The following is an 11347-nucleotide window of genomic DNA, read 5'->3' as shown; positions in this document are numbered from 1 at the left end:
AATTTTATGTCTGAGGCCAATTAAATTTGAAATTTAAACTTGTAAAGTAGGTAAAGTTATAGATTTTTTTATGGCATCGGGTTTAGAGTATAAGTAGATATAAGATAAATTAAAGATATTTAGATTGTAATTTCAATATAAATAATGATTCAATTATTTTTTATTGTTGGCTGGCTGGTATATATATTTGATTGCTTTATATTTGTAAGGGGGGCTGCTTTTTAGCTTTTAAAAAAACACATCATAAATACTTGATGGTTATTTAGAAAGAAATGTCAAGTATAAGTTTACTTGACGGTTATTTAAAAATAACCGTCAAGTATGTACGAATACTTGATGGTTATTATGAAATAACTGTCAAGTATTTGACACACAGAATTTGCGAAAGCATATTTGACTCTTGTTACAAAATAACCGTCAAATATTATTAAATACTTGATGGTTATTTAAAATAACCGTCAAGTATATTGCTGCAGTATATGCAAATGTTTAAGTGATTATTTGACGGTTATTTTGAAATAACCGTCAAGTAATCTCTAAAATATTTGACGATTTTTAACCGTTAAATAAATATATGGCGCCCCATTACTTGATGGTTAAAAACCATCAAATAATTTCTAAAATAACCGTCAAGTAAGTGGGTATTTTGTAGTAGTGAGTGGTCATCATGTAGGAATCCATGGTGGTCTCAGGTCAAAGGGCTTAGTGATATGGTTACATATGAGATAAGCTTATGACTTGTACCATGCAGCTTTCTCATAGCGGGTCGATCCAGCATCTTGTACTTTTTCAAGTGCCTACAACTTTGATTTATATCTCTATAATTAATCAAAATTATATTAGTCTTGTTTCATCTATGATCTCTCATAGATAACCGACTAGGGACATTTAGAACAATCACTATAGTTTGTCCAAGGATACAGTTATCATAGTGAACATGCAATTAATATGATAACAAAAGAGAAATTCATTAAATAACAATGTTTATTGTACAATGATTGGCCCTAGAGCAAAATTTCCAACAGCTCTCCTATAGTTCCTCTAATTCGTGACTTATGGAGAAGGAAAAGGAGGATGAAACGAGTCAAAACCCGAGTCCTAGGGATCTAGGCCTAATTTTTTTTTTAAAAAAAAAAAGAGGCAAAGGGTAATGGGCCAGTGAAATGCAACAGGTTTTGGGCCAAAGCCATTTAGGCCCAGATCATTAAAGGAAAAACAAAGAGTTTCCGTAAACTGCATTTCGACCCTAGTTTAAAATTACCATATTTGGCCCATAATTTTTGGAATTTATTCCATAACCCTAATAAATTTTTGAAAATTATATTTGGTCCCTTTAATTACAGAATTATGTTTTGATCCCAAATCTCTTTTAGAACTACCATTTTACCCCTGTATACATTTCAAAAATTTTACTGAAGTCCCAGATTTGTTTTCTAATTCCTAAAAGACCCCAAGGACTTTTAATTTTTTTTTTGTTTTGTCTTAAGGTCATAAAGCTTGTAATTTTGTGACTCTTAAGATCTTGTAGCATTAGTAATGGATATACCCTATAAGTGTGACATTATTAATGTGATCTTAATTGTTGGCTTTAAGAATAGGCAAATAGCATTTTTTTATATATTAGATATTTGTTATACCCCACAGGTATGAAAATATTTAATACATTTTTTTTGCATAGACTTTTGTGTGAGCCAAATCTATATGGTATGAGAGCCTTCTTAGTACATGATGATAGTTGCATAATTGAAATTCACTTTTTGGGAATTCTGTATTATAATTATGTTATGCATGCATAATTATTATTTCCCATATTTTTTTCTGCGATTTTAGTTTCTGTGTTTTTTGAGAAACTATCTTTGGTTAAGGCCCTTTATGGGCTTCTTGGTGCATGATAATAGTTGCATAACTGAAATGCACTTGTTAGGAATTCTATACTATAATTATGTTATGCACACATAATTATTGTTTCCCATATTATGTTTTGCGATTTCAGTTTATGTTTTGAGCAACAATTTTTTTTTTGTAAAGGCTCTTTATGGGACTCATTATGATAATTTGTGAGAGTCCTTAAGTATGTAACTTACCACTTTAAAAATTAGTTGGCTCTAAGAGAACCTAAATTAGAGGATCTCTCTTTACAATACAGTGCTTCTGACAAAGCCTACAATAAATATTGGTATAAGTCCAACTAGATCTCTTTGGTAGTGATTGAATTCACCATTAAGGAAAGGAATTAGAGACAACATTTCTAGTGAGATATATTAGTGATGCTTGACAGCACTCAATCATAGTGGGATATTTGGTATTAAAGGGGGTATGTCTTGAACTTGTATAGGGGTAACCTTGGAGTATTTCTTAGTTTATAAAACTAATACAACCTAATTATGAGTTCTTAACATCTTCTTACTTCACTTAAGAAAGGGGAGGAATTGAAGGATCATGCAATATTAATAGTAGCCCATTATAACTCCCAATCTGAGAGTAAAGTGTTTCAAGTTTGGAACAACTTCGGAAGCTAAGGTTCATTTAAGTAGAGTTGCTAGACTATTGTCCTTTTCTATTTGGAATTTTCATTTCCATCCACATGCTCAGGGATTTATGAATAAATTAATAATTTCATATAATATTACAAGAGTCATTTACACTTAGTGATTTTGTGCTCACCTATAGTGGGTCAAATCATGGCAATGTATTATTTGAAATTATATTTTAAGATATTATGTTAACAATGAATTTTACGCCATAGGTATGTCATTGTCAAGTTAATTTGTGTTTACAAATTTTGAATTATCTCTAAATACCATATTGGTAAAGGATGCTGTTAGTAAAATAAAGATTACTATTGTTGGTAGTTGGACATTTATTTTAGCTAGTTTGCAAATGAGGGTTTTAATATTTTGATGTTTCTTGTACCCTATAAGTATGGTGAAATTAAGCATATTTTGTTAGAACCCTTTTAATAAAGTCCTTAATTCATATTTGAACTGGAAGTCTAATAATCTAGTGTCCAAAATAATATAAGATAAAGTATTTGTATTAAGCTGGAAATCATAAGTGAGATTTTCAGTTGAAGAAGCTTAATTTCAGAATCTTTTGAGACATTCATTGTTTGCTATTACATAGGATTAAGAAGATGCCAATTTTATTACTCACTATCAAGTTAATCAAACTTGAATCTTACTTTCAAATAAATAGTGAGAGCTATAAGCCTAAATTAATAGCCTACCTGTTAAGAGCACCACCTTTACCTAAGCATGTTTATTGATAAACTTCATTTGATGAGGATGAAGTTATTAGGAATCTATCTGTTAAAATAAAACCATCTATGATATATACTAAGCAATTGATTTTATTCAGACATTCTTATAGAGTTAGTATACTTGTAATACCTAGTTGAAAGTAATCATTTATGATTCTCTCAAACGAATAGAGACTTGAGGGAAGGAATGGAAATACCTTAATAAGATGGTTTTGTAGAATTTAGTTGGGAACATTTAATGTGCAACTATCTAAAGTCATTTTCGAAAATAAACAAGTCCCTAGGTAGTAATATCTAAAGTTTGATGAGGACATTAGCTCTCTTTAATTTTACTTAGAATACTTCATATTTGTGTATATTTGTTAAATGTTTGTGAAAAGCATTCTTTTGCTTCTTATGCTCCTTACTAATAGCTAGTCACTAGCTAGTGATCATATGAATAAGACAACATACTTGTGTTTGTGCCATCTTGATATAAAATTTTATGTCTGACATATTTATTTAAGGATTAATATCCATTTAAATATATCTAATTACAACCTTGATTTGTCTCAAGCAACCTATTTTAATTGGGTGTTTAGAAATCTAATGCACACTCCTAGTTTGATACCTGTTTAAAAGGTGTAAGGTTGCTTAAGTTTTTACATCCTCAAAATTAATGTTGAGGAAGTCCATTTTAAAATTTGGTGTAAAGAATTTTGTACGCTTCCACTATGAATGACTCTGAAGATGCTAAATTATGCATTAGTCTTTGATCTGGATTTTCTGTTTTGCGTACCCCTTAGTAAATACTTGCGAAATCCTAGCAAGAAAAAAATACTAAGATCATTTTGAAAAATTCCTGTATATCAAAAGGTACATGACACCTAATGCTGATTGTTAAAAATTTGATCCTCTTTTAAATTTGTGACTATGAGGATTTAGAATGTGCATTATATTATTCTATAATATAGAGAGGAGCTATCTTGTAAAATTGAGTGTATTGTAGACACTCATAGTTACCTCAATTTAGAATATGGAATATATATATCGCTTGTTGTAAAGCCTTTCATTAGGATATATAGTTGAGGAAATTATTATTGGACATATATTTTGTTGTTTCCTCCAATTATGGATGTGATATTTTGTCTACCTTGAGCTTCTCTCAAAGATTTTATTTAAGAAGATTATAGACATTGAGCCTCATTTGGTTCACTTCTATGGTGAATGTATGTTTATGCATTTATATGACCAAAGGCTTACCCATATGGTTTTTTTTTTTTTGAGATAGCCTTAATTCAATGGGAGTTTGAGTTGTGTCCTTTTAAGGACATTTGATGGTTTAAGGCTATTTTGCTATTGTGCTCAGTTTTGTTTGATAAACAATGAGATGCTTTATATCATTTATATCCCCATAGGATTTAGTGATCTTGTATTGTTTCTCTGCTGAGTTTCAATCTAGGTTCAGAAATGTTGCAGTGCTTTATATCATTTGTCTCCCCATAGAATTCAATAATTTGTGTTAATGCACCTTATGTCACTTGTTTGCCTACAGGATTTAGTGACTTTGTGTTGTCTCTTTACTAAGTTGTGGTCAAAAGACCCATTCTATGTACACTTTAGTTAGATGCGTTTACATCATTTATATCTCTATAGGATTCAATGATTTTGTCGTGGTACGCCACACATGTCACTTGTTTCCCTATAGGAATCAGTGATCTTGTATTGTTATCTTATTGAATTGTGTATGGAATAAAAAAAATTCAAATTTTGTTTAATTCAGATTATGAAACATTATATCACTTGTTTTCCCATAGAATCCAGTGATTTTGTGAAGTTTCATTTTTTTTGAATTTTTTGTTTGTGGCTTGTTTATACAACTTGCTTAATTAATAGAATCCAAGTAGGAGTTTGTTGGAATATTTATAAATATTATGGACTTGCATTAATTAATTAAGCCTAAATAGATTGATCTTTATGATCTTGTGTGAACCATGATAGGTAAACCACACAAGTGAGCCAATGAGTAGAGGCCCAACCTATAATCTTGTAGCCATTAGTTATTCCCTATTTCTTAACTGACTGGGTCAAGGATAATGTAACATAATTAATTAATTTATTTATTAAAGTGGTTACTAATCTGATCTATATAAGCTAATCAATTGATAACCACAAACATATGACTCTTTTACATCTTCTCCATTATCTCTGCACTCACTGAAAACTACAGGGGTTTGATAGGTTATGTGTCAACCTACACTTGAGGTAATCGAGTTATCACAATCAGTTATGAATTCTTCGAGCACACATATTACTTACTTGAATCTTATTTGTTTTATATGAATTGAGATATTATATTTAATACTAGTACCACCCATGCTGGTGACAGCAACAAGGACCAACGCGGAAGAAACGGAGGGAGAGAAAGGTGATCTGACTAGTTTTGGAACGCTCGACAATGTAGAAGGAGAAGCGAAAAGGTGCGAGTAGATACACGTTTCGGATTCTGATCCCTTTTCTCTTTTTCATTTTTTTAAATGGCAAAAATTGTAATTTTGTGAGGTTGGGAAAAAATGGGAAAATAAAATGTATTTAGCAAGCAAGGTTACTATTGAGCCCCTCATACATTTTCTAAAAATTGTATCCCAAAATTTTTAATCATGCACTTAAAATATTTTACAAAAATTATTACTTTATTAAAATTGATGGGTTGTTACACAATTAAAATAATGATTAAACATTATAATTCTAATTTTTTTGGTTAAGTTAAGCAAGTAAGTTGGGATTGATTTTGCAAAATATAATTGAATTTAAGAAAATGCACTAAACACTACTACAAAAAATGTGATATATGAAACCTTTTATTATCAAACAATTATAAGCACAGCCATCCAAAAAACTTAAGTCGAGTTTTTTTTTCTTTTACCTGGAGTAAACACAAGTGGAGTTAAACATTGCATTTTATTACTTGGGAGAATCTTACTTAGGGCCCCATAGCATAAAATTTTGTATATAAAGCCCAATACAATCTAAAAATTCTTTGCGGACTCAAAGGCCTTGAGTGGAAATATGTTTTAACGGAAAAAGATGAATTTATCCCTAAACATTTTGTTGTCAATTATAAGACATTGTATTGAAAATTTATAAATATTGTGTTGTGCATTCATTAATATTTGTTGTTCTTTCATCCCATGCAATTTGTACATGTTAAGTTGAACCATTTATATTAGACCAATTGTACATTATAGGACATTGTATTGTACATTTATGAAAAAAACAAGAGAGCAATTGCATCTTTTCTTATTAAAACATATTTCTACTTGATACTATTGTGCTTGTAGAGTGTTTTCATATTGTATTAGGCTTTAAATGCAAATTTTTGTGCTCTAGAAGCCGTAAGTGATGTCCTCCCTTGTCATTTTGTTTATTTTAATTCTGATTTTATTTTTTCTGTGCTGTTGTACTCATAATTATACTTTAAAATCATGATTCCCACAATAATTCAAGCTTCTCCACCTTCTTCACTTCTAAACTCTCCCTAGACGCGTAACTGTTGGAAAATGTCAAACTTGTTGGAAAATTTCTCCCCCAATCCCTAAAAGCGCATTGGCTGGTGAAGCTGTGCGTTTTGCATAAAATAGCTGGCTGTCGCAGCAACTTCCATCTTGTTGAAGCTACCTGTAGTGCAAAAATTACTCTATTTTAATTTTGGGCTTCGAAACTTTTAGCTTTGGGCCAACCAATTAGACCTCCCTGTATGCATAAAAATCCATTTTTAATGTCATGTTTATCCATTATTAGGCTTTTAAGACCACCATGAAACCTATCAATGTCCTCACAATTAATGAGCAATTTAATCAAATTTTTGCTCAGAATTAATCATCTAGATGACTTCCAATTGAATTTAAAATACCAATAAGATCAATAAAATATTGGAAGTCATCAAGTAAAATTTTATGGACAAATTTAACATGCATAATATAAAATTGATTTTTAAATCCACCGCCAACACTTAGACCAAGAAATCCGAATCTTTTCATATAAATAATATAATAGAGGTATTTTCCACAGTAAAAGCTAAAAAATTAATATGAATGAATTTTGTTTATTTAATTAATATTTAGGTCCCATTTAATTACTAAAAACGAATATAATAGAATATATTAAAGAAATTAAAATAAAAATAAACTAAATCACCTTTTCCCTCATGGTAAAACTAATAAAACTCATTAATATATATTACAAATGTAAGAATGATCACACCCTTCAAAAAAATCATGGATCATAATTTCCAAATTCATGAACTAAATTTCCTCCTCTATTATGAATGTGATCACCTATTTCTTTTGATCATTTTATTTTTACCTTTATATTTTTAATCCATTCTATTTCATTTCTTTTTAGTAAGCAAACGGCACCTTAATTTCAAACTATTAGATTTTCCCAAATGATAAAATTGCATTATCATTAAGATTTAAAAGGAATCAAATTAAAATTCCAGTACTGGGCATGTTGCGGCTTGTTTTTCTACTTCTATCAAGATGAATATAAAATATAAAAGCTATACTAAACTATAATATTTATAAGATATATTAAACAATGCAATATACTTCATTTCAGATTCAGTATAATTTTTATTTTGTGTGATGATGCAATATAACAACATCAAGGTATATGTACCAATATAAAAAGCCCTTAAATTTAGCTAAACTGGATTTAGAGGTTGATCAGGATCGAGTATTTACTATTTCAAGAACACTTATGATCCACTACCAAAGTTCTTAAAGTAGCAGTAATATTTGAACTCACATTCTTGTGAGACATCAGTCAACTTATTAGTAATTGGACTGACCTTGTTAACTTGTACTCCTCTGGTCCTATTTATAAGGTAGAGAGAGGAAAAAAATTTTTGTCTTATTTATAAAGCACTTGTCAATTCTCAATGCTACTCTTTACATTTTTGTTCCTATTAAATACTTTGAATAAAAACATTAGTAATGAGATTTAAAAACATTTATTAGGGGTAAAGGTGAAAACTTGTTAAATTTTAAGACAAAGTTAATGAAATTTAAAGTTTTCTTTGGTTCTGGTGAAATATGCTGGAAGTAACTTATAAATAAAACTAGAGGGAGTAAAATACTTTTATTAGAGAGATTTTTATGTAAATGTAGAAAACTTCTTTGAAAAAGTTATCTTCAATTGAGTCTGACAATGCTCAAATTTGACTCAGTTAGATTGAGTGAATTTAAGAGTGAGATTTTTTTTTTTGGATAATCCTTCAGAAGTGAGATTTTGTCAAGACAACCAAATAACCAAAATTTTAAAAAATAATTCAATTAATAAGACACACATTATTAAGATGTCATGCATAATAAGACTAATCAATATTCTACAAATTACACGAGAAAGTGTATCTAAATAATTAAAATGAAATGTCCTAAATATTTTAACTTGACTATTACTAAAAAAGTTTACTATTGTTCATAATAATTGGACTAGATACTTGATTATGAGCTCAACTCTCTCTTCAAACTTGCTGTGCTGATGTTTTGAACTACTACCTTCGTCCCAAATTATAAGGTACTTTTGAAGGAGTTTCTCTGTCCCAAAATATAAGATACTTTGGGTAGATTAAGGTTTCATTAAATACAACAATTTCAATATTACCCTTTTTCTCTCTGTAATTAATTTCTATCTTTTTTCTTTTCAATATATTAAATGATGGGTATTTTTGAAAGTTTATATTTTTGTTTTAGAAAGATAAGGTCGTTAAGTGTATTAATTAAGTTTATTAGTATGTGAGATTTTATCTAAAAGTGTCTTATAATTTGGGACGGAGGGAGTAAAACATTTTTAATTTCCAATGCCTTCTTATATTGAGGAATGTGTCCAAAACAAAATGAACTGAATAGTTGAACAAAACTTTAATCACCTAATTACTGAGAAAGCCATCGACTGGGTTCTACAATAATACCAGGGTGATCATCGGCACAAGGGACACTATGTGACACGGTTCTTCCCTTGCGTGGTGTTGACTGTGTTGGCGTTACCAGCTTCATCGTCTTGTTGGATTTCATCAACATCATAAACTCTACCATCCTTAGTCCCACATAATAAAATAATAATAATCCAAAGAAGAAGTTTTCTAACTTGATAGAAAACTGGAAGCTGTATTCCAAAAGGAAAACTTGCTAAAATGCGGAGTAGTAGTATAAGGAAAATGAAGATCAATGCAATGATACTTGTAAGATCTGCAAGCAGGCTATTATTGCTGACAGTCAAACGTATGGAAGCCATAAATGCCACTGGCATGAGCCCAGTTGGACACAAATCCTAGAGATACGAGAAGCTCGTATTGAAAGTCGACGATCACCCAGATGCCTCTAAAGAAGAATAATAGAACCGAAAGTGGAGATAATACATAGCAATCGTGTTGAAAGTCATAAATTTTAAAATCTTGGATGCTACAAACTGTAAGGTAATATGCCATATTCTTTTACAAGACTGCAATTGGTCTAAATAAAACCTGTTAGAAAAAGAAAGAGATTATGAAAAAAAGTCATATTGGATATATAGATACTTCAAAATAACTCTGTACGAGTCCTTCGAAAATTGCCCTGCCTTCGGACAATATCTCTAGCTGTTAAATCTTGGTCATTCACAAGTTCACATTTATTCTCTTATCTTGTGATAGATGGAATTGAGTCAAACATACAATATTTTGAAGCCAGATACAATGGGGTGTCTCCATTTAGATCTTCTCATTCATAGTTTTGGAATGGATCTTTCTCCATTTAGCTGTTAAATCTTGGTCATTTACAAGTTCACATTTATTCTTATCTTGTGATAGATGGAATAGAGTCCAAACATACAAATATTTGAAGCCAGATGCAGTGGGGTGTCTCCATTTAGATCTTTCTCATTCAAAGTTTTGGAATGGATCTTTGGGTGTTTCAATCGGTATTTTACCATCTTGTTTTGACCGCACATTGCAGAAACATGAAGAATGTTTTGACCTTTATTATTGAGCCAAAAACTGGTACAAGGCCCTTGTACGCGTAGCAATTCTTCAACCACATGAACATGGCCTATAAATATGAACTAGTGAGCATAAAAATGTGTCCTTGAAAGCATGTGCTCATGAAAGCAGGGGAGCCAATTCTAAAAATTGTATACAGTTGACATTGTTTGCAAACTAGATTGTAGTACCCATGTTTCATGTAGATTTTGAAGTAAGCCTTATTAGTTATACCTTATGACATAATAATAAATAAGGTATATTAAATGTGAGTTTAATTTAGTTCAAGATGATTGAAATGAAATTAATTTAAGTGATGAAAGGACCAAAATAGCCTCTTTTTAAACATTAAGAAAATAGTGGTCAAATTTACATGTAATGTTGAGAAATTAACAATTAAAATTAAGAAATTAACAACCAAGTTTTTTCATAAATTACTTGTTCAATCAATTGGTAATTTCTCAACTTTACTTGTTGATTTCCAACATTACTTATAAATTACTTTACTTTACTAACGATCCTTGATTTATTCAATCAATTTATCTAAACTTATGAAACAACACCAATTGTTAATATTACAACTTATTAATTCCCAACATCACTAGTAAATTACTTTACTTAACTTATTAATCCTTGAGAAAATGAGAAGACTTATTCAATCAATTTATCTGAATTTATAAAGTAATTTCATTTGCTAATTTCTCAACTTCAATTGTTAATTCCCCAACATTATATGTAAATCTAATCATTCTTTTTTAATGTTTAAACATATGCTATTTCAGTCTTTAATTATTTCATGTTGTCCTTTTGGACTCAACTGAAATTTCAAATTTTAACAGGCCTTACTATGTTACATTCCTAATTCTCTACTGAAATTCTCCCTAAATTATTATATATATATATATATATATAAGAACACATATTAGTTCTTTGAGATAGAGAAACTTATAATAAGAGCTAAAAATCTGAAAATTTGGATTGAATGAAGATAAGCTTAAGTTGAGGCTAAATCACTAGTGCTGGTGAAAAGAGAAAAATGATCAAACTTAGTATTTGATATAGGAGGTTAACATATGGATATGGACCATGTA

The sequence above is a fragment of the Prosopis cineraria genome, unplaced genomic scaffold, assembly GCF_029017545.1.
Source record: "Prosopis cineraria cultivar Desert tree isolate PC_DT_omini unplaced genomic scaffold, ASM2901754v1 PC27, whole genome shotgun sequence".
In the NCBI taxonomy this organism is placed as follows: domain Eukaryota; kingdom Viridiplantae; phylum Streptophyta; class Magnoliopsida; order Fabales; family Fabaceae; genus Prosopis; species Prosopis cineraria.
This window is presented reverse-complemented; position numbering follows the sequence as displayed.